This window comes from Haematobia irritans, chromosome 1 (assembly GCF_050003625.1).
Source record: "Haematobia irritans isolate KBUSLIRL chromosome 1, ASM5000362v1, whole genome shotgun sequence".
Lineage (NCBI taxonomy): Eukaryota > Metazoa > Arthropoda > Insecta > Diptera > Muscidae > Haematobia > Haematobia irritans.
The window spans coordinates 163,728,976-163,752,031 of NC_134397.1; positions in this window are offsets into that span (position 1 = coordinate 163,728,976).

Here is a 23,056-nt window from a genome sequence, read left to right on the forward strand (position 1 = left end):
TCTCTTTGAAAGAAATCTCAGAATAACCAACCAGAGGCCCTGATGAATGCAAGTATGTTCCTTAAGCTGCACTCCCGCAGATCAGTGAGAGCCTGAAAGAAAAAGCAGCCCAGTATCTTGTTTCTTCTAAAGGATAAAGTTGGGCACTGACACAGGAAGTGGTACGAGTCCTCCGTAACTTCCGGGTCCAGGCACTATCTACAGATGTCATCGTCTTTAAGTCCTATTCTCACCATGTGTTTCCCAAGTCTGTTATGTCCTGTTATGATACCAATCAATGGCCGTAATTCCTCTCTGTTCATCGACAACAAAATTTCGCAGTTCCTACGTTTCTTTTCATCCCATATCAACTTGTTTTGCTCGCAACCATCCGAAGAGACCCAGCGTCTTCGCCATTGCTCATCATATTTAACCTCTATCCTGTAATGATAAGAAGGTAGTGGAGGTTTTTCGTTCCACGAGCACCCTCCTTAGCCAGCACATCCGCTTTCTCATTTCCTATTATCCCATAGTGCCAAGGTACCCAGCACAGAGTTATATTATGCTGTTCAGTGAAAACCTTGAGTTCTCGACGACAGCGGCTGACTACCCTAGACCTTATGTCAGCACTGCACAATGCCTTTATAGCTGCCTGACTGTCGATGAAGAAGCTGATATCGCTTCTGAATAACGGCCTCATCAACAGCGACTCAGCAGCCTTTGTAATCCATGGTGGAGGCTACAAAGATTCGGCCTGGCCGAACTTACGGCCGTATATACTTGTTTTTTTTTTTTATTAATTTTTGAAGAACAATGATATAGTGATTTGAATTGACTAAACTTATTGCAAGAGATAAAACAGGTTGGCTAAATTGAATCAATCCTTTAGAAGTTATAATTTTCAATTTATTCAATAAATGTAAAGCCAAAAAAAAAATTATTTAAATTATTTAAAACCATCTAAAATAACCACTAAGGCCGTAGACATATTGCCTTCACTACATATATATTTCGGAACAAAAAATTTTTAAAACTACTACTACTACAGCATGAATATATGACTGATAGAGAATAAAATTTGGAGATTGTAACCAACGACACCAAAACGATTTTAGTTAATATAACTAATGATCATAAGAAGAAGTAAATCTCGTATTGCGACTAGCAAAGGACATGGAACATTTCGGTGCCCAATATTTTTGTTGTGCTAAGGAATTCGTTCTTGAGGATGTAATATTCGTAGCTACAGTTGTCTTCCTAAGCCATTCGGATCAACGGTTTACCCAGTGAGAAAGAATATAGTTGTCATACGAAGACGTTAGGATTTACAGTTCCCTTACTGAGACCATCTGGCCAAGAGTTCCCCTACGTCACCTTAGGGACTACATTTCTCCCCACTGATACATTCTGGCCAACAGTCTCCTACTGAGATCTTCTGGCATATGAGTTGCCCAAGTGAGTCACTTAAATCTAATGTTCCCACATAAAGAACTTTATGACAACATATGAGAATTTCTGGCATACATTGAGATCTTCTGGCCAAAAGTTCCCCTACGATATCTTGTGAGCTACAGTTCCCTTAATGAGACCTTCTGACCAAGTGATCGCCTGCGACAACTTGTGGCCTATAATTTCCCACTGAGAACTCCTGTCCTACAGTTTGCAAGAATGTTTCTCTTGGATCTATTGTTTTCCCACTAAGAACCTTTGGACAACATATGAGACACTCGGACCTACAGTTCTCTTAGGTTAGGTTAGGTGTCAGGCCGATGTATCAGGCTTACTTAGACTATTCCGTCCATTGTGATACCACATTGGTGATCTTCTCTCTTGTCACTGAGTGCTGCCCGATTCCATGTTAAGCTCTCCTTTTTATAGCCGAGTCCGAACGGCGTTCCACATTGCAGTGAAACCACTTAGAGAAGCTTTGAAACCCTCAGAAATTTCACCATCATTACTGAGGTGGGATAATCCACGGCTGAAAAACTTTATGGTGTTCGGTCGAAGCAGGAATCGAACCCAAGACCTTGTGTATGCAAGGCGGGCATGCTAACAGTTCCCTTACTGAAACCTCCTGGCCAACAGTTCCCCTACGGCAGTTCCCTTACTGAGATCTTCTGGCCAAGTCTTCCCCTGCGACAACTTGCGGCCTATAGTTCCCTACTGTGATCTTTAGGCCTACAAGTGCCCGATCTATTGTTCCCTCACATAGAACTTTGGGACAACATATGAGACATTCGGACCTACAGTTCCCTTACTGGGATCTTCTGGCCAATAGTTCCCCAACAACATATTGCAGGCTACAGTTCCCTTACTGAGACCTTCTGGCCAAGAGTTGCCCTGCGACAACTAGCAGTCTACAATTCCCAACTGATACCTTCTGGCCAGCAGTTTGCCCGAGTGAAGCACTTGGACAACATATGAGACATTCGGGCATACAGTTAACTTACTGAGATCATCTGGCCAAGAGTTCCCCAACGACACCTTGAGGCCTACATTCCCTCCCACTGAAAAATTCTGCCTATAGTTCCCTCACTGAGATCCCCCTATTAAGAGCTTTAGGGCAAGATATGACACCCTCGGACCTATAGTACAGTCCACCGCTGAAAATCTTTTTGGTGTTCGGTTGAAGCAAGGATTGAACCCACGACCCTTTTCATGCAAGGCTAAAATGCTAACCATTGCACCACGGTGGCATTGGACATTGGAACCTACAGTTCCTATACTGAGACATTCTGGCCGAAAGTTCCCTTACGACACATTGCGGCCTACAGCTTACCTACCGACACCTTCTAACCTACAGTTGACCGCCTGAGGCGTTCGGATTACTGTTTCTCTACTAAGAACTTGAGACAAAATATGAGACATTCTGACCTAAAGTTTCCTTACTGAGACCTTTTAGTCAACAGTTTCTCTACGGAGGCATTTCGGCCTACGGTTCCACAACCGAGACCTTCTGGCCTGTACTTTGCCTACCGAGATTTTCTGGTCCATAAATTCTCTACTGAGACATTGAGATCTAAAATTTCCCCAATGGGACCTGAGACCCACAGTTCCTCAACACGGACCTTTGTGGCTACAGTACCCTACTGAGACCTTTAGCCCTTCAAGTGTCATACTGAGATATTTGGATGCACAGCTTCTCTACTGCTACTTTTGATCCCACAGTTCCCCATCTGAGACCGTCTGGCTTACATATCCCATACTGAGAACATTTGAGCCACAGTTTCCCAACTGATTCCTTTGAACTTAATAATGCTGTACTGAGCCATTCGGATCCTTAGTTCCCTTACTAAGACCTGCTGGCTAAGTTATCCTACGGCTACCTAGCGGCCCATAGTTCTCCTACAAACACCTTCCTACTGCTGAGACATTTGAAACTACTGTTTCCCCACTGAGATCTTCTAGTCCACAGTTCTTCAATTGATACCTTCTAGCCAATAGTTCCCAACTTAGGCCCTTGTATCTAGAGTGTCCTACTGAGACGTTTAGGCCTCCAAGTGCCTTACTAAGATATTCGGATCTACTGTTTCCCCTCTAGGATCTTCTGGTCCACAGCTCTTCTAGGGTGATCTTTAAGCCCACAGTCCCCCAACTGAGTCCATCTGGACTACAGATCCTACACTGAAACCTTCAACAGTTACCCCACCGACAACTTCGGCCCAACGGGTGCTCCACTGAACCATTCGAATCTGTTGGTTCTCCACTGAAAAATTTGGAATTACAGTTGCCATACGGAGACATTTAGATCTGCAGTTACCGTATTAAAACCTTCTGACTAACAGTTATCGCACGGGTATCATGGGGCCCACAGAGAACATCGGGTCAACCAGTGTCATACTGAGACATTCGGATCTACTGTTCCCCCACTTAGACTCTAGGGTGCACAGTTCTACTTCTACTGAGTCCTTTGGGCGCACAATTTCTCTTAGGACGTATACTGTTCTCCCAGTGGGACAGTTCTTCTACTGCTTCTCTGCTGCGACCCGCACTGAGAACCATGGGCCCACTGTTCTACTTATAGGTTGGGCCCACAATTTCCCAAATGGACAACAGTTTCTCTTCGGACTTATACTACTTCCACTATGGGACCTCTGAGCCCACAGCCGATCCTCCTGAGAGAGTATGTTTAATCAACTCCACCTGAAATTCTATATTTGATGTAGAGGTTTTCAAATGAAACTATTGCATTTGAAAAATGGAGATGGGAATTTAATATTCGGTCCGACCGATTTTTCGGCCTTAAATACTTGTTCTAGCCTCATTTTTTATAAACTTTACATAACTGAACTGATTTATTTCCTAATTTGAAGAGCAGGAAGTGTGAGTTCTAGAGAGGAAAGGAGGGATACATCAAGTTGAGTTATTTTCGTCTATTAGGTTAGGTTAGGTTATGTGGCAGCCCGATGCATCAGGCTCACTTAGACTATTAAGTCCATTGTGATACCACAGTGGTGAACTTCTCTCTTATCACTGAGTGCTGCCCGATTCCATGTTAAGCTCAATGACAAGGGACCTCCTTTTTATAGCCGAGTCCGAACGGCGTTCCACATTCCAGTGAAATCACTTAGAGAAGCTTTGAAACCCTCAGAAATGTCACCAGCATTACTGAGGTGGGATAATCCACCGCTGAAAAACTTTTTGGTGTTCGGTCGTAGCAGGAATCGAACCCACGGCCTTGTGTATGCAAGGCTGGCATGCTAACCATTGCACCACGGTGGCTCCCTCCGTCTATTAGATAGAGCTACTATACGGACAGTGTTAGGAGTTTAAGTGAGTGTTTGAAATTCTCCAAAAGATATTACGTCGCAATTGGCCAATTATTAATTCTTGATAAACAATTGTTTTCATTCTATTGTCTTCTCCCAATGGTACCATTTCCGTTCCTTACATATGCAAATATATTCCAGAAATTCTGTGTTTAAAAACATTATGATTTAATAATTTCTTAGCCATCTGTTTCCCATTTACTGGCTAACAGATAATATTCGAAACCGGCATATGAATAAGCGAATTATGGCAACTGTTTGTTCAAAACTGGAATTCAAAGAACATTTCTAAAAAGACATTTCATATGAAGCTCGGTCATTTCTTAAATTTACACTACAAGTCAATTAAATCGTTGTTGTGTGTGTGTTTATTTTTTTAAGTCTTTCGAATTCTGGTCAAATGTATGCAAGGTATAAAAACTTGCAATCAATAAAAAAATAGTAGTAGACCCTCCTATATAGAGGTGTCCAACACACATTCAATGTGAGTGAATATTGAAAGCGAAAGCCAAACCGACAAGGTAGGTGGGTTTTTTGCCACACTTTTATTTTATATTTATTTCAGCAAAAAACAAAAATGGAACTCAATGCAAAAAATAAGTGTCATTCTCAGTGCTATAATATAGCTATAATCTCGGACAAAAGAGCGCGAAAAAAAGACACCGAAAACGAGGTGGAAATGTTCGAGACTGTCTCGACACTTCAAATGATGGCTTTGCGAGAAAACTGAAAGTCATTGCGACAATATAAACAAATAGACTTGAACACACAAAGATTCATACGCTTATATTGGCATAGATAGTAGCGGGATGTGGTCCAACGTCCACCTTCTAGATACATTCGGGACACATGGACGATGCAATGGCATCAGCAAAAGAAAATGCAACAATACATTCTGTTGTAAAACCTCTTAACTCCACTCATAGTTGGACCAAGACGGACTGGTACGGTATAGGTGGACACAAAATGAAAGATATGTCCGGCAATAGGAGGGCAACAAATTCGCAGAGAATTGGCAAGAGAAAAAACCGTAATTTGGCATTACTTACTCCTACATGTTTCTATGAGATGTAGATACTACCAAGAATCGAGTATATCTGTAACTTACAGTGAGTACTGTGTTACCAAACTTCTTACCATTACACATCCATATTGACCAGATAAATAATAACCCATAAAACTATGACGTTTCCTCCAAACTATGGAGAACAGTGGAATATGAAAGTCAGACAGATCCAGCTGCAGATTTATCATCCGCATCTCAGTGCGGGTGATATTCCCATTAGGTGGCTGAAATGTAATGCAACGAAGTAAGGTGCTATACACTCAGAGAAGAAATATGATCACCACAATTATACACCTCTTGTGTGAGTGTTCAGATTTTTGAGTAATGCGTAAGCGAATTTTAGGAGTATATAGCTTGAGATTACTGGCGCACTTTTGGAACAATCTGATGGATTCAACAGAAGAAAATAATCGAAAATAACAGGTTGGCTGATAACTCCCCCATCTGACACATAGATGGCGTCGCTAGTATTAAATGCATATTATTATAGTACCAACCTTTAAATGATTCGTGTCAAAATTTGACGTCTGTAAGCCAATTAGCTTATGAGATAGAGCGTCTTTTGTGAAGCAACTTTTGTTATTGTGAACAAAATGAAAAAAAGGAATTTCGTATTTTCTACCCTCCACCATAGGATGGGGGGTATGTTAGGACAGCCCGAGGTATCAGGCTCACTTAGACTATTCAGTCCATTGTGATACTACATTGGTGAACTTCTCTCTTATCACTGGGTTCTGCCCGAATCCATGTTAAGCTCAATGACAAGGGACCTCCTTTTTATGGTTGAGTCCGAACGGCGTTCCACATTGCAGTGAAACCACTTAGAGAAGCATTGAAACCCTCAGAAATGTCACCAGCATTACTGAGGTGGGATAATCCACCGCTGAAGAACTGTTTGGAATCGAACCCACGACCTTGTGAATGCAAGGCGGGCATGCTAACCATTGCACCACGGTGCAATAAAGTATTTATATTCTGGGTCGTGGTGAAATTCTGAGTCGATTTAAGCATGTCCGTCCGTCCGTCTGTTGAAATCAAACTTCCGAACGAAACAAGCTATCGACTTGAAACTTGGCACAAGTAGTTGATATTGATGTAGGTCGGACGGTATTGCAAATGGGTCCCCTATCGGTCCCCTTTTACGTATAGACCCCATATAAACGGACCCTCAGATTTGGTTTGCGGAGCCACTATGAGAAGCATATTTCATCCGATCCGGCTGAAATTTGGTACATGATGTTGGTATATGGTCTCTCACAAACATGCAAAAATTGGTCCACATCGGTCCATAATTATATATAGCCCCCATATAAACCGATCCCCAGATTTGGCTTGCGGAGCCTCAAAGAGAAGCAAATTTCATCCGATCCGGCTGAAATTTGATACATGGTGTCAGTATATGGTTTCTAACAACCATGCAAAAATTGGTCCACATCGGAACATAATTTTATTTCTATAGAAAATTTTGTTAAAATTTTATTTTTATAGAAAACTAGCATAACCCGGCCGGCTTCGCTGCGCCTTCCGAAGCGTATTTGGAGGAACATTTTGCGTTAACTTAGTCAACTATATACTTCGTGCGGAAAACAAATTCGAAACAAAACAAATTCGAAAAGATTTGAATTCTTTTAAACAAATCGGACTACTTGATTTTTCGTTTGTAGGTACAAATACGGCGGGAGAGGGTGTACCTTCTTCTATATTTCTTGTGAATTTTAAGTGTGGTTTGTCAAGGTAAGGTATCCTTCTCCTCAACGTATCTGAAAATTAAGCATTATATTATAATAACATACAAAGAATTACTGTTTCCCATCCAATAAATCGGAAAAGGCAAAAGTAGTAAAAAATTTTACCACATTAACATTTGCTAAAATGTTGGAAAATAATGCACCCTCTACGTTGGCTGCCAATTTCATGTAAATTTAAGTTCTTTACTAAAAAGAAGTCTGGCAGAAGCCTGTGCAAAAATCATAAAATTATGTACCGAGTTCCCATTTACGGACAACCCTCTACTTTCAACTTAAGAAAAAAATAAAAACGGAAAAAAGGGAACCCTTTCTTTACTAATAAGAAGTCTGGAAGAAAGAAGCCTGTGCAAAAATCATAAAATTATATACCGAGTTCCCATTTACGGACAACCCTCCACTTTCAATTTAAGAGAAAAAACCGACAAAAGGGAACTCTCTCCCCACCTTCGCTCCACTCTGACCTGATATCGGACTATCACGTACCCTATATTAATTTCGCAACTACTCAATGGTCCCTATAAATTCTATCGAAGTAAATCGACAGAGTTTATTTCAATTTTCCCCTTCCCCAACCAGATATCGAAAAATCATATATTAATTTAAAAATCATGTATAAATTTCATCACCTCCTCCCACGTTCCCTGTAAATTTAAAGTAGATCGGAGATGTTTAATTTTTGCTCTATTGTTTTAAAGGGACGTCACTTTCCCCGATACAATATCGACAAACACCGTAGTGAATAGCACCTCTAACCTTCCCTGAAAATTCTTGAAACTTTCCTTCAAGTGTGGGGCATTGAAGGTTGACTCTTCATTTATAACCTCTTCCCCCGCTTCCTTTGTAAATTTCAAGAAAACTTAAATTTTTTTATATTTCATGTTAGCCTGATACCGAAACAGGCAATTGACGTCCAAATGAATTATATCTAATTATACAATTATTTTTCGAGCTTTATGGACAGATATAGATTAAGGAACATGGTTAATAGAGCCATTTTTTTTGCAGTTTTAGAGGAGGACCTCCTCCACGACCAAATGTCGAAAAGCGTATCTTTTGTCTCTCTCTCTCCCCAGTCCTCTGTAAATTTCAAGTAACTCGGTAAAGTTTAATTGTTTCTCTGTATGTCCTTAAGAGAAGCGGATGTCTCCCTATGCCCTTTTATTTTTATTAAAAAATCAGTAACCTGATATAAATTTCATAACCTCACCCATTTTTCCGTAAAATTTCAGTCGGGGGAGTTTAGTTTTGTTTTCACTGTACTTTAAAAAAAGTCGGGCAAAGGGGTGGCCCCCCTCCTCGACCAAATACCGAAAAATAATGTAGCGGATTTTTGTCTAGATGCCAACACCAACATTCAATGAAAATTTCATGCAAAACGCATAATTTTGTTCCAAGTTTCAAAAAGTAAGGCAAGGGGGAGGTCCCCCTCCCCGTCCGCATATGAAATCATCAGGTACCCCATATTAATTCCATAACCTCACCGCATGTTCTCTTTAAATCTCAGATAATTTAGAGAATTTTAGTTTTTTCACTGTACTTTAAAAAAAAAGTCGAACAAAGGAGAGGCCCCCCTCCGCCACCAAATACCGAAATATAAAGTAGCGGATCTTTGTCTAGTTGCCAACCCCAACCTTCAATGAAAATTTCAAGCAAATCGGTCAACTTTGGTCCAATTTTCAAAAAGTCCGACAAAGAGGAGGTCCCCCTCCGCGACCAGGTGTCAAAAAATGAGGTACCCTATTTTCACCACATGAACGTCCCCTATGATCTCTGAAAGTTTCAAGTAAATCGGTTCAGCCGTTTCGGAGCCAACTCGGTTCATACAAACAAACAAACAAACAAATAAACAAACATAGATTGAATTTTATATATATATAGATTTTGTTAAAATTTCATTTCTATAGAAAATTTTGCCAAAACTTTATTTCTATAGAAAATTTTGTCAAAATTTTATTTCTATAGAAAATTTTCTCAAAGTTTTATTTCGATAGATAATTTTGTCAAAATTTTATTTCTATAGAAAATTTTGTTAAAATTTTATTTCTGTAGAAAATTTTGTCAAACTGAATTATATACGTATTTAATCGGCCTTTTTTAGTTTAATATATACCACGTATGGACTTACTTATAATTTAGAAGACGGTGTTAGGAGGTTTTAAGATATACTGCCATCGGCAAGCGTTACCGCAACCCAAGTAATTCGATTGTGGATGGCAGAATTTAGAAGAAGTTTCTACGCAATCCATGTTGGGGGGTAGATAAGCTTCGGCCTGGCCGAACTTACGGCCGTATATACTTGTTGAAACCTATTTCGGTAATTTTGAAGAATGTTTCAGATTTAAATATAAAATCAAATTAATCAAAATTTCTTTCTAAATATACCCACTTTAAGAATATGAAATTTTTGGCCTCACGACAAATTTTTTTTACAGTGTGAATGCAATAGATCAAAATGCTTTTGTAAACAATAAAATGAACTACCATCGGATTAAATCAATCAGGTGCCAGACAAGCGGTTTACAAATAACAGCAACCTGCAGTTGGTTGTAATACAAAGCAATAGTTACATTTTATTCTCCGCAACCCACTGTGCGATGACAGTCAACACTCAGTTGGGTGATTTTCATTGGGAGTCTATGGCGCACACTATTAAATGAAATAAAAATATAAACCATGGAAAAGCAAAACAGAACTGACCAACATTCATTTCGCTATACAGAGATACTCTGATGTTGCTGTAGCATTTATAATAAAACAAAATAAGCTCAAAACCAATCAAGCATAGCACTACAAAATCACCAGGTCCCATTAAAATCAGACAAAATTAAATTGGAATTCAATACTCTTCCTGCATTCCGAAACCTTGAATCATGATACATACAAACATATGTATCTATGTGTGTATGGATGCCTTTTTTTTAATAGGCTCCACGTAATTTGATCACTATGAATTTGCACCTTTTTTACCATGGCTACGATTATTTTTCAATTTCAGCTACATGTTGCAAGTATACCATGCAAAAATTGTAAAGTGGAGAAGTGTGAGGGAATTTTTATGCAATGAGTGGATGAAAATTTAATTCATTCGTCAAACCAGAGATTTCTTATGGAAAACTTATGAAAATAATACTTCATTAAAGATAACGAAGGGGAGAAATTACAACATTTTTCACAAACATTTTAATTAATAGTTTCTTGGTATATTAATCAAGAAATAAACATGAAAAATCTAAACGGGGTTATTTCTATAGAAAATTTTGTCAAAATTTTATTTCTATTGAATTTTTTTTTTTTTTAAATTTTATTTCTATAGAAAATAAAACTGCGCCAACCGTGAATCCAAATTGCATAGTTGCTTATTGATTCTCCATTGAATGCATTTGTTCTGGCCACTAATATTGGTCATTATTTCGTCCAGGGTTATCACAAGAGTATGGCTGCTGACAACGGCAGACGGCGGCACTGATGACGATGTAAATTCTCGGATGCCGTTTACCACGACTTCCGAAACATGTGGAAGTCAAATAATCTTATACCAAAAACAAGTATATACGGCCGTAAGTTCGGCCAGGCCGAAGCTTATGTACCCTCCACCATGGATTGCGTAGAAACTTCTACTGAAGCCGATGGCAAGGTAACTTAAAACTTCCTAACACCCTAATATATACCACATAGTCCATACGTGGTATATATTAAACTAAAAAAAGCCGATTAAATACGTATATAATTAAGTTTAAAGTTTCTATAGAAATAAAATTTTGACAAAATAAAATTTTGACAACATTTTCTATAGAAGTAAAATTTTGACAAAATTTTCTATAGAAATAAAATTTGAAAAAAATTTTCTATAGAAATAAAATTTGGAAAAAATGTTCTATAGAAATAAAATTTTGACAAAATTTTCTATAGAAATAACATTTTGACAATGTTTTCTATAGAAATAACATTTTGACAATGTTTTCTATAAAAATAAAATTTTGGTAGATTATTTTTGGCTCGAGTGGCAACCATGATTATGAACCGATATGGACCAATTTTTGTGTGATTGGGGATCGGCTATATATAACTATAGACCAATATAGACCAATTTTGGCATGATTATTAGCGGACTAATACTAACAAATCGTTGCAAATTTCAACCGGATCGGATGAATTTTGCTCCTCCAAGAGGCTCCGGAGGACAAATCTGGGGATCGATTTATATGGGGGCTATATATAATTATGGACCGATATGGACGAATTTTGGCATGGTTGTTAGAGACCATATACTAACACCACGTACCAAATTTCAACCGGATCGGATGAATTTTGCTCCTCTAAAAGGCTCCGGAGGTCAAATCTGGGGATCGGCTTATACGGTGGCTATATATAATTATGGGTCTATGTGGACCAATTTTTGCATGGTGATTAGAGAACATATACCAACACCATGTAATAAATTTTAGCCGGATCGGATAAAATTTGCTTCTCTTAAAGGCTCCGCAATCCAAATCGGGGGATCGGTTTATATGGGGGCTATATATAATTATGGGTCGATGTGGAATAATTTTTGCATGGTGATTAGAGAACATATACCAACACCATGTACCAAATTTCAGCCGGATCGGATGAAATTTGCTTCTCTTAGAGGCTCCGCAATCCAAATCGGGGGATCGGTTTATATGGGGGCTATATATAATTATGGACCGATGTGGACCAATTTTTGCATTGTTATTAGAGACCATATACTAACACCATGTACCAAATTTCAGCCGGATCGGATGAAATTTGGCAATCGCAAGCCAAATTTGGGGGTCCGTTTATATGGGGGCTATACGTAAAAGTGGACCGATATGGACCAATTTTTGCATGTTTTTAGAGACCATATACTAAATTTGCTTCTCTTAGAGCAATCGCAAGCCAAATTTGGGGGTCCGTTTATATGGGGGCTATACGTAAAAATGGACCGATATGGCCCATTTGCAATACCATCCGACCTACATCGATAACAACTACTTGTGCCAAGTTTCAAGTCGATAGATTGTTTCGTTCGGAAGTTAGCATGATTTCAAAAGACGGACGGACGGATGGACGAACGGACGGATGGACGGACGGACGGACATGCTCAGATCGACTCAGAATTTCACCACGACCCAGAATATATATATATATATATATATATATATATATATATATATATATATATATATATATATATATATATATATATATATATATATATATATATATATATATATATATATATATATATATATATATATATATATATATATATATATATATATATATATATATATATATATATATATATATATATATATATATATATATATATATATATACTTTATGGGGTCTTAGAGCAATATTTCGATGTGTTACAAACGGAATGACAAAGTTAATATACCCCCATCCGATGGTGGAGGGTATAAAAAAAAATAATTAAAAATAATGCATGCATCAAAACTGTGCGGATATGTATGGATCCGAGACCTGACTTGTAAACAACATCATCAAGCAGAAACTAAACGCCTTTAGCAACAGATGTCTTCGCAATATCCTAAAAATTTGGTGACCACGTAATATTTCCAACTTCCCAAAATAGCCGATCAAAACAATAAAAGGAGAAAGTAAATGCTATTCGGACACACCCTTGGAAAGGCAACTTCCCAAATAGCCGATCAAAACAATAAAAGGAGAAAGTACATCTGATTCGGACACACCCTTGGAAAGGCATCCGATGAAATATGCCACGAGACCCTTGAATGGAATCCTCAATGATTAAGGAGGAGGCACAGACAAACAAATTTGTATATTCCGCGTAACCTTGAAAATGGATGAACCGATTTAAATGAAATTTTTAGAAAACGTAAAGTGTAATCATGTGGTGCAACTAGGGTACTTGATTTTTCAATACCTGGTCGGGGAGGAGATCTCCCCTTTGTTCGACTTTTTGAAAATTAACATTTTCAGGAGAGGTTGGAGGTGGTCAGTGCAGGGGACCAAAGCGGAGGTCCCCTGCACTGCCCGACTTTTTTTTAAAGTACAGTGAAAAATCTAAACTTATCCGTTTTACTTGAAATTTAGTCCCTCCAGGTTACGAAATTAATATGAGGTCACTGTTTTATCTAAATATTTGGTCTGTTTTTAATATTTTGCGACCTAATCTTTTGGACCAAAGTTCTCTGATTTGTTTAAAATTTTTTGGAAGGCGTCTAAACAAAGATCGTCTACTTTATTTTTCGTTATTTGGTCAGTGCAGGGGACCTCCGTTTTGTCCGACTTTTTTTTTAAAGTACAGTGAAAAATCTAAACTTATCCGTTTTACTTGAAATTTAGTTCCTCCAGGAAATTAATATGAGGTCACTGTTTTATTTAAATATTTGGTTTGTTTTTAATATTTTGCGACCTAATCTTTTGAAAGTTGGACCAAAGTTCTCTGATTTGCTTAAAACATTTTGGAAGGCGTCTAAACAAAGATCGTCTACTTTATTTTTCGACATTTGGTAGGGGAGGGGCACCTACCTTTTCCATACATTTTGAAAGTTGAAGAAGAATTCCCCGATGTTCTTGAAATTTCAAGGATGTGTAGCGTTTTCTCTGAATAAAAACGCAAAATTTATTTCTTTTTAACCAATAGAGCAAAATCTAGACTTCTCCGACTTACTTCGAATTAACAGGGATCGTGGGAGAAGGTGAGTAACATAATATAGGGTACGAATTTTTTGAAAATATAAAGTTGTCAGATTTTGTTGAAACGTCTCTCGATTTAATTTTGCACCACTTCCGGATGCAAAAAGGACATTTTCATTACTTTTTTGGCGACGCTTTTTTGCTGGGATATTCTTGCAGTTCTATATTTCATCAATAAATGAATGTCCAAATTATTTTGATGCTATAAATTATTATTAGCATGGATTAAAATCATTTCACCAAAATAAAAACATGCAATCTATTTTCTAGATGAACACAAGCATAGCACTGTAGAAAATCGTGTTAAGTATTTTTCAAAAAATATTCAATAATTTCCGAAAATCCGCCACTGATTTTTCATTCAATGCCAATGCTGATGATTGGTACTTTTGATTTTGAACACCACTAAATCAGCTCTCAACAACATCGCTCTCTTCACTATCAATTTTGCTTATTTGCCAAAGTGGTAGCCGTAAATGTGGCCTGTTTTTAGGTCGATCAATACCAGTTGGGTCGATGGATGACGTTTGCTCAGTTATACGGTTGGCCATTCATGGTAATGTGAACGCTGACCACTCGACACCACATGACGCCTGGGTGTTGGCACTTGATCTTTCCCAAAGGTTACTTACTGACTACTGGCTGTACCGGCTACCACATCACGAATTGATTCAGATTCATTTGTGTGGTCTTTCTTTCTATTACAAGGGGGTTCTGTGCATTAAAATTTTGCCGTCCCCCATCCCCCCCAACATCCATCGAACTATTTAATATTTATGCAGAGTTTAGCCGCTTCCAGCTTTGGGTTTAGCATTAGCACAACACAACAGCACTTTGTCAAATCATTTATCTTGGCTTCATCTCTTATCTTGTTGACCATCACTTTGAATTGATGTCGTCGTCGTTCATCGATGTGATGATTTTTCTGTGTTTATCTTTTCATCTCTTTGAATGTCCATCAGCCCATGTTACACCTCCAGACTGCCTCCCAGCTAGCGATTTTTATTAGTTTCATTCCATAGCCAGTGCCTCAGCTGGAATTGCAATCAGCCATTGAAGTGTCATTAATTTTAGTGATCGACTATGTATTTGCCAGTGGAACTCTTTTTTTTGCGATTTCTATTTTTTTCACACATTTTTCTGTAAATCTCTGACTCTTTGTCTGGTTGCCCGTCTATCTGCAATTGTTGTGCAATTATGAAAAATTATGGCATAGTAGCAGTAGCAGTATTGGTGGTGGTGGTGATTGCTTGTTGTCTTCGCCATTGATTGTTATACATATTCCAAAACGTCTCTATTGATGAGGATTATTGCAGATTGTTTTTATTGTCTTTGGTCTTGCTTATCCCCCTCCTGGGTCACAGTATGCTGTTACATTATGTCCCGCTGCCAATTTCTTGTTGTGATTTCACATTGATTCGCCATAAATCATGACCTCGGATTTAGATGTGGTGATACTAAAAGGCGAATTAATGTAATTATATAGTCTACATGGCTATACTTAAATAGTTTATGCATTTAATGATTGAAAGTTCGTTGATCTATTTCATGTTACGATTTGTAATATTACTCTCAAGGTCATGTGAGTTATTAGGAGGACAATAATATAGGCACTCAATTACATTATATACATACAGCAAAAATAGCATTTTCAAATTTAATTGAAGTCGACAAATAATCAATTTAAAACTTTACTGATACAATTAAATATTTATTAAATTTGAAATATAATCGGTTAATGGAAAGAAAATTAATGAAAAGTTTTAAGTTTTTAATGAAAATATTAATTATTTTTAATTAAATAAAAATATTTCCAATTAAAAATATAAGTGAAAATTTTGTTCGGAAATAAATGTTATTTATTGGTATATTAATCCATTCAAAATAGAGGTGTGCACGTGACACGAAATTGTTGTGACTCACGAAAATTTTCGTGACTCTCGCGTGAGTCGTGAGTCACGCTCATGGCAAAGGCGTGAGTGTGCGTGAGCGTGAGTTACGAAAATATTATATTCGTGAGTGTGCGTGAGTAAAGATTTACGCTCACGAAAATAATCCCACTCACCAACATAAAACGCTTAAGAGTTAAATTCATTTACAATTTTAGTGACACCTCGGATGTTAAGAGTGTAATAACGCTCTCGATTTTAATAATGCTCATGTTTTCAAGCACGTCGCTATGGTAAATTACTCAAAAAATTGTTCGTGAGTCACGGTATTTTTCGTGAGTCACGACATTTTCGTGCGTGAGGATTATGGATTATGAACCGATATTGTCCAATATTGTAGGGAAAATTGTTTGGGAATGTATGTTTTTTTGTCCTTGTAGGGTAAACTGAACATTTTCCCTTGCAACATTGACTATGAGCTATAGTCAGATTGAGACAAAGCACACATAAACATGTACCCCTTAATTTTCTTAAATATGCAACTGCGGTTTATATCCCAGACCTATATCAATGTTACCCCCCAAATGATTATGATTACTAATTCAGTAAGGTTGGTTTAGGGTATGATATAGTCGGCCCCGTCCAACTTTCTACTTTACTTACTTGTTTTTTTTTTATTTTTTATTTTTTTATTAAGATTAACATTAAATAATCCTTACATTATGCATTTATAAATATAATAATTTTACGCTTAAGTGTAGTATGATTTTCAGATAGGTCCAGTAAGAAGAAATACTAATTGAATTGGGAGAACAGACGATGTATTGGGTCATTATTCTCATAATTTACCAAATAAAAGGGATTTCAGCAGCTGGTAGTTCCGTGACGGCCTCAGAGGACCATTGTGTGTGTGTTTTTTCATACCCTCCACCATAGCATGGGGGTATATTAACTTTGTCATTCCGATTGTAACACATCGCAATATTGCTCTAAGACCCCATAAAGTATATATATTCTGGGTCGTGGTGAAATTCTGAGTCGATCTGAGCATGTCCGTCCATCCGCCCGTCTGTTGAAATCACGCCAACTTCCGAACGAAACAAGCTATCGACTTGAAACTTTGTACAAGTAGTTGTTATTGATGTAAGTCGGATGGTATTGCAAATGGGCCACATCGGTCCACTTTTACGTATAGCCCCCATATAACCGGACCCCCAAATTTGGCTTGCGATTGCTCTAAAAGAAGCAAATTTCATCCGATCCGGCTGAAATTTGGTACATGGTGTTAGTATATGGTCTCTAACAACCATGCAAAAATTGGTCCATATCGTCCCCTTTAACGTATAGCCCCCATATAAACGGACCCCCAAATTTGGCTTGCGATTGCTCTAAGAGAAGCAATTTGCATCCGATCCCGCTGAAATTTGGTACATTGTGTTAGTATATGGTCTCTAACAACCATGCAAAAATTGGTTCATATCGGTCCATAATTATATATAGCCCCCATATAAACCGATCCCTCGATTTGGCTTGCGGAGCCTCTAAGAGAAGCAAATTTCATTCTATCCGGCTGAAATTTGGTACATGGTGTTGGTATATGTTCTCTAATGACCATGCAAAAATTGGTCCACATCGACCACTAATTATATATAGCCCCCATATAAGCCGATCCCCAGATTTGACCTCCGGAGCCTCTTAGAGGAGTAAAATTCATCCGATCCGGTTGAAATTTGGTGTTAGTATATGGTATCTAACAACCATGCAAGAATTGGTCCATATCGGTCCATAACTATATATAGCCCCCATATAGACCGATCACCAGATTTGACCTCCGGAGCCTCTTAGAGGAGCAAAATTCATCCGATCCGGTTGAACTTTGGTACGTGGTGTTAGTAAAGGGTGATTTGTTAAGAGCTTGATAACTTTTTTTAAAAAAAAAACGCATAAAATTTGCAAAATCTCATCGGTTCTTTATTTGAAACGTTAGATTGGTCCATGACATTTACTTTTTGAAGATAATTTCATTTAAATGTTGACCGCGGCTGCGTCTTAGGTGGTCCATTCGGAAAGTCCAATTTTGGGCAACTTTTTCGAGCATTTCGGCCGGAATAGCCCGAATTTCTTCGGAAATGTTGTCTTCCAAAGCTGGAATAGTTGCTGGCTTATTTCTGTAGACTTTAGACTTGACGTAGCCCCACAAAAAATAGTCTAAAGGCGTCAAATCGCATGATCTTGGTGGCCAACTTACCGGTCCATTTCTTGAGATGAATTGTTCTCCGAAGTTTTCCCTCAAAATGGCCATAGAATCGCGAGCTGTGTGGCATGTAGCGCCATCTTGTTGAAACCACATGTCAACCAAGTTCAGTTCTTCCATTTTTGGCAACAAAAAGTTTGTTAGCATCGAACGATAGCGATCGCCATTCACCGTAACGTTGCGTCCAACAGCATCTTTGAAAAAATACGGTCCAATGATTCCACCAGCGTACAAACCACACCAAACAGTGCATTTTTCGGGATGCATGGGCAGTTCTTGAACGGCTTCTGGTTGCTCTTCACTCCAAATGCGGCAATTTTGCTTATTTACGTAGCCATTCAACCAGAAATGAGCCTCATCGCTGAACAAAATTTGTCGATAAAAAAGCGGATTTTCTGCCACTGATTTTGGTAATAAAATTCAATGATTTGCAAGCGTTGCTCGTTAGTAAGTCTATTCATGATGAAATGTCAAAGCATACTGAGCATCTTTCTCTTTGACACCATGTCTGAAATCCCACGTGATCTGTCAAATACTAATGCATGAAAATCCTAACCTCAAAAGAATCACCCTTTATATGGTCTCTAACAACCATGCAAGAATTGGTCCATATCGGTCCATAATTATATATAAGCCCCCATACAAATCGATCCCCAGATTTGTCCTCCGGAGCCTCTTGGAGGAGAAAAATTCATCCGATCCGGTTGAAATTTGCAACGTGGTGTTAGTATAAGGCCGCTAATAACCATGCCAAAATTGGTCCATATCGGTCTATAGTTATATATAGCCGATCCCCAATCACACAAAAATTGGTCCAGATCGGTTCGTAATCTTGGTTGCCACTCGAGCCAAAAATAATCTACCAAAATTTTATTTTTATAGAAAACATTGTCAAAATGTTATTTCTATAGAAAATTTTGTCAAAATTTTATTTCTATAGAAAATTTTGTCAAACTTTTATTTCTATAGAAAATTTTGTCAAAATTTTATTTCTATAGAAACTTTAAACTTAATTATATACGTATTTAATCGGCCTTTTTTAGTTTAATATATACCACGTATGGACTATGTGGTACACCAAAAAAAAAAGTTTACTATTTTTTATGAAAAATGAACTAACCCATAGTAAGAATGACCATGATTTGGCGCCAAAGATTTTTTTCATCTAGATAAGTTCATGATTTTCTTATAAATTAGTTCATGTATTGCATCGTATTTTAGTTCATTATTATTATGCTGTGGGAAGAATATAGTTAAACTCATTCAAAATATTCCTGCTATCCGGAAAAAAGAACAATTTTTTGGGAAACCTGTATTAAGAAATTGGTTTGAAATAAACTGTTTGTCGGTATAATTTTCAAAAAAGTAGAGAAATTGAGGAATCAAAGGTACAACAAGCCTGTATACAACTAAGAAATTTTTCGTACAAAACAAGTAAATTTTCTATTACCACCAGTATTTTATTTCAAAAATTTATTATTAAATTACACAAAACTATGGGTTATGATATACAATAAAGGAAATATTTTTATTAGAACGTTGGATGCAGTTACTTGTCGGTAGTTAGTAATTGCTTCTTCAAAAGAGTAATATTCTATGTTATTAGGACTAAACTAATTAATTTAAATTTCCATGTTTTCTATCCATATGAAAGATATATGTGGCATAAGATGCTATATTCAATTGAATTGTCCAATTTCATCGATTTTGGCTATCTTTTGTTGGGCGGACTTGTCTTATAAGCATCTGAAATTGCAAAGTTATACAAAATATAAGAAAAATATTATCAAATTCTATCGTTCATATTGATTTTTAACTTACGGTTTTCAAGAGTATTTCCTAAATCCAATAAGGATATCAGCATAATTAGCATTAAACAGTAAGAATATTTAAAAAAAATTACCATTACAAGACATGTCTACCTGCAAGTGAAAAAAGTTATTTTTAATAAATTGAAATTTTGGTTTTATTAAAAACGGACAAAATACCGTTTATAGAAAAACTTACCACATTGCAAAATCCATCCAGTAGGTACATTATTGGAATCATATCCATGGACTAATGGACGTTTTTGAAATTATTCGCAGAATATATTTGAAATAAAAAATATTATAAAATTAGACACAATTTCCACTTGTCAGTATAGCATTTAGAATTTAAGGTGTATATTAAGTTCGAGTTTAGAGGCTAAAATCGCAATTTTCATGATAAGTTTTCTTTAATAATCCATTATAAAAAAAATAATCTTTATAAAAAACTTGGTTTGAGCTATTTTCCATCAAGTTATATTTAAATTTGTATCGAAGACGTATAATTTTATACTTTCCTTAGTGATTTGTTTTTAATTTTAGCGGCTAAACTCGAATTTAGTACTCACTTGTAGGAATTGCTGTAACATAAAAAATATATATTAAAAAAAATGGTTGCATCTCCAACCTGTGATTCAGATGTATAACAAATATAGATCATCCTATTACCACTCATGTTGTATATTTTTTATGTAAATCAATTAAAAATCCGCACTAATTTTAAACTATTAACAGAAATATACAGTTCCTTAATCTTTTGTTTGTTTTTTTTTTATCAATAAAAAGCGTTTTTGATTACTCTAACATCACATCATTCACTTCTCAGTTTCTAAAATGTTCCGAATAAATGTATTTTCATTAATAAACACCAATACCGCACGTACAATTTTGCAAAATTAAATCCACGTGTGCACTTCATAAATGTATCAACATAACTGAATGCAACAATAAAACTCAAAGACACAAATAGTCATAAAGGATACATACCTGCCGTAAAGAAAAACAACTCCACACACACACACACGATCCCTTTCTGATCTGGCTATTGCAAGAAAACAACTCTCACCACAAAAGATACCAACAACACACAAGGAACATTCCATTGTCTCTAGAATCAAAACAACCAACAACAGCATAAATGACTCAATAACAAACACAAACAATCAAACGAGATATACACAAAATGTCTCTAAAAACTCCCTCACATGATGCACTCACATTTTCCAGTAGCACGTTTATTGATTAGTTGGAATTCTATCTATAAGTTAAGGTAAAATATATACCAAATCTATGAGGAATCTCTAAAAAATTATATACACCCGTCAAGGATTATATTAACTACTTTGTATTATACTTTATCTAAAATTTTCAATGTGAGGAAAAACACTCCAACATATAATAAAAATGGAAATAATCTGTAGGTAGCCATCGTACGAATCGGTAATGTCGTTAAGTTAAATTTTACTACAAAAATTTGTTTCCATACAAAATTTTTCTTAGTAAATTGTCCACGTTTCGTAGTAAGATTTTTATATTGCCCATGTATTTTTATAATAGAATCAACGATGCATTAACCACTGTGTTGGAAATTTATTTAAGGAAAAATTCTTCCCATTTCGTAGTTAGTGAACTAAAAAACATTTACTGAATTTTTATAAGTTTTCCTTTAGCTAAATTAATTTTCGTTGTGGTTACGAAAAATGAACTATATTACAGTAAATTTGTTGAACTATGTGAAAGTTAAAATGGTCCTTAAATTTACAAGACACTTTTTTTCTGTGTATATATTACGGTGTTAGGAAGTTTTAAGATACCTTGCCATCGGCTTCAGTTAAAGTTTCTACGCAATCAATGGCAGAGGGTACATAAGCTTCGGCCTGGCCGAACTTACGGCCGTATATACTTGTTCTTTTTTCATTCAAGTAACTAAAGTAAAAATTATAGTGAAGGACACTTTCTAATGTTGGAGAAACTTAAAAAAAAAAACACATTACAATTTTCTTGCCCCCTTTTTTGAGTCTACATATCGTGTTTTCCGAAAACTAAGCCGCTATTTTGTAATAAAATAAAAAATGTCAATGCAAAATAAAATTACCCTAATATTCAACTCTGGCAATATCTGGCAATGTTTCCACTTTGTTTTAGTAAACGATCAGATATAAATTTTGCTTGCGGGCTAATATAATGTAGATCAATCCATAAATCTATTATCATAAAAACTAAGGCAGTTGCCGAAATATTAAAAGAAAAAACAACAACATTAAAATAAAAAATCAAATGCCAAAAATTTCAATTTTAACCCCACGTGAAGGCAAAAAAACAATCAACAATCAAACAGACATAGACGGACAGCTTTGTTGGTGTAAATACCTCTAATACCAGTAAAAAGACACCAGATTTAAAGTTTATACGACATCAACAATGAATGGTACTCAATACTCCAAGTCGGCTTTCTAGGGTAGTCATAGTAAAAAAAAATAGTAACAGCAATTATTTTGTTATTTACTTCAAGTCGCAGCCAGTTGGTTTTTTTTGCTTTTTTTTAGGGAAGGTATATCACTCCAACGCCGACACATCACAACGCCATCCTAATGGTTTTTCAGTAGTGGTGACGATATTGAGAGAACGTCGACAGCAAAGTTTTATGACGCATGCGCAACTTGCATACAAAACTCTCTGTTGCGACCAAGAAAGCACCAGAAACTTTGTGAAAACATAACGAAGAAAAAAAAGTCCAGCAAAAAGAAAACCTCTAACAACTACAACAACAACATCTGGACAAACTTCAGTCAGTAGACGTAGTATTAACTGTCTTGTTTAGGCCATGCTAATATTTTTTGTATTAACAGCAAA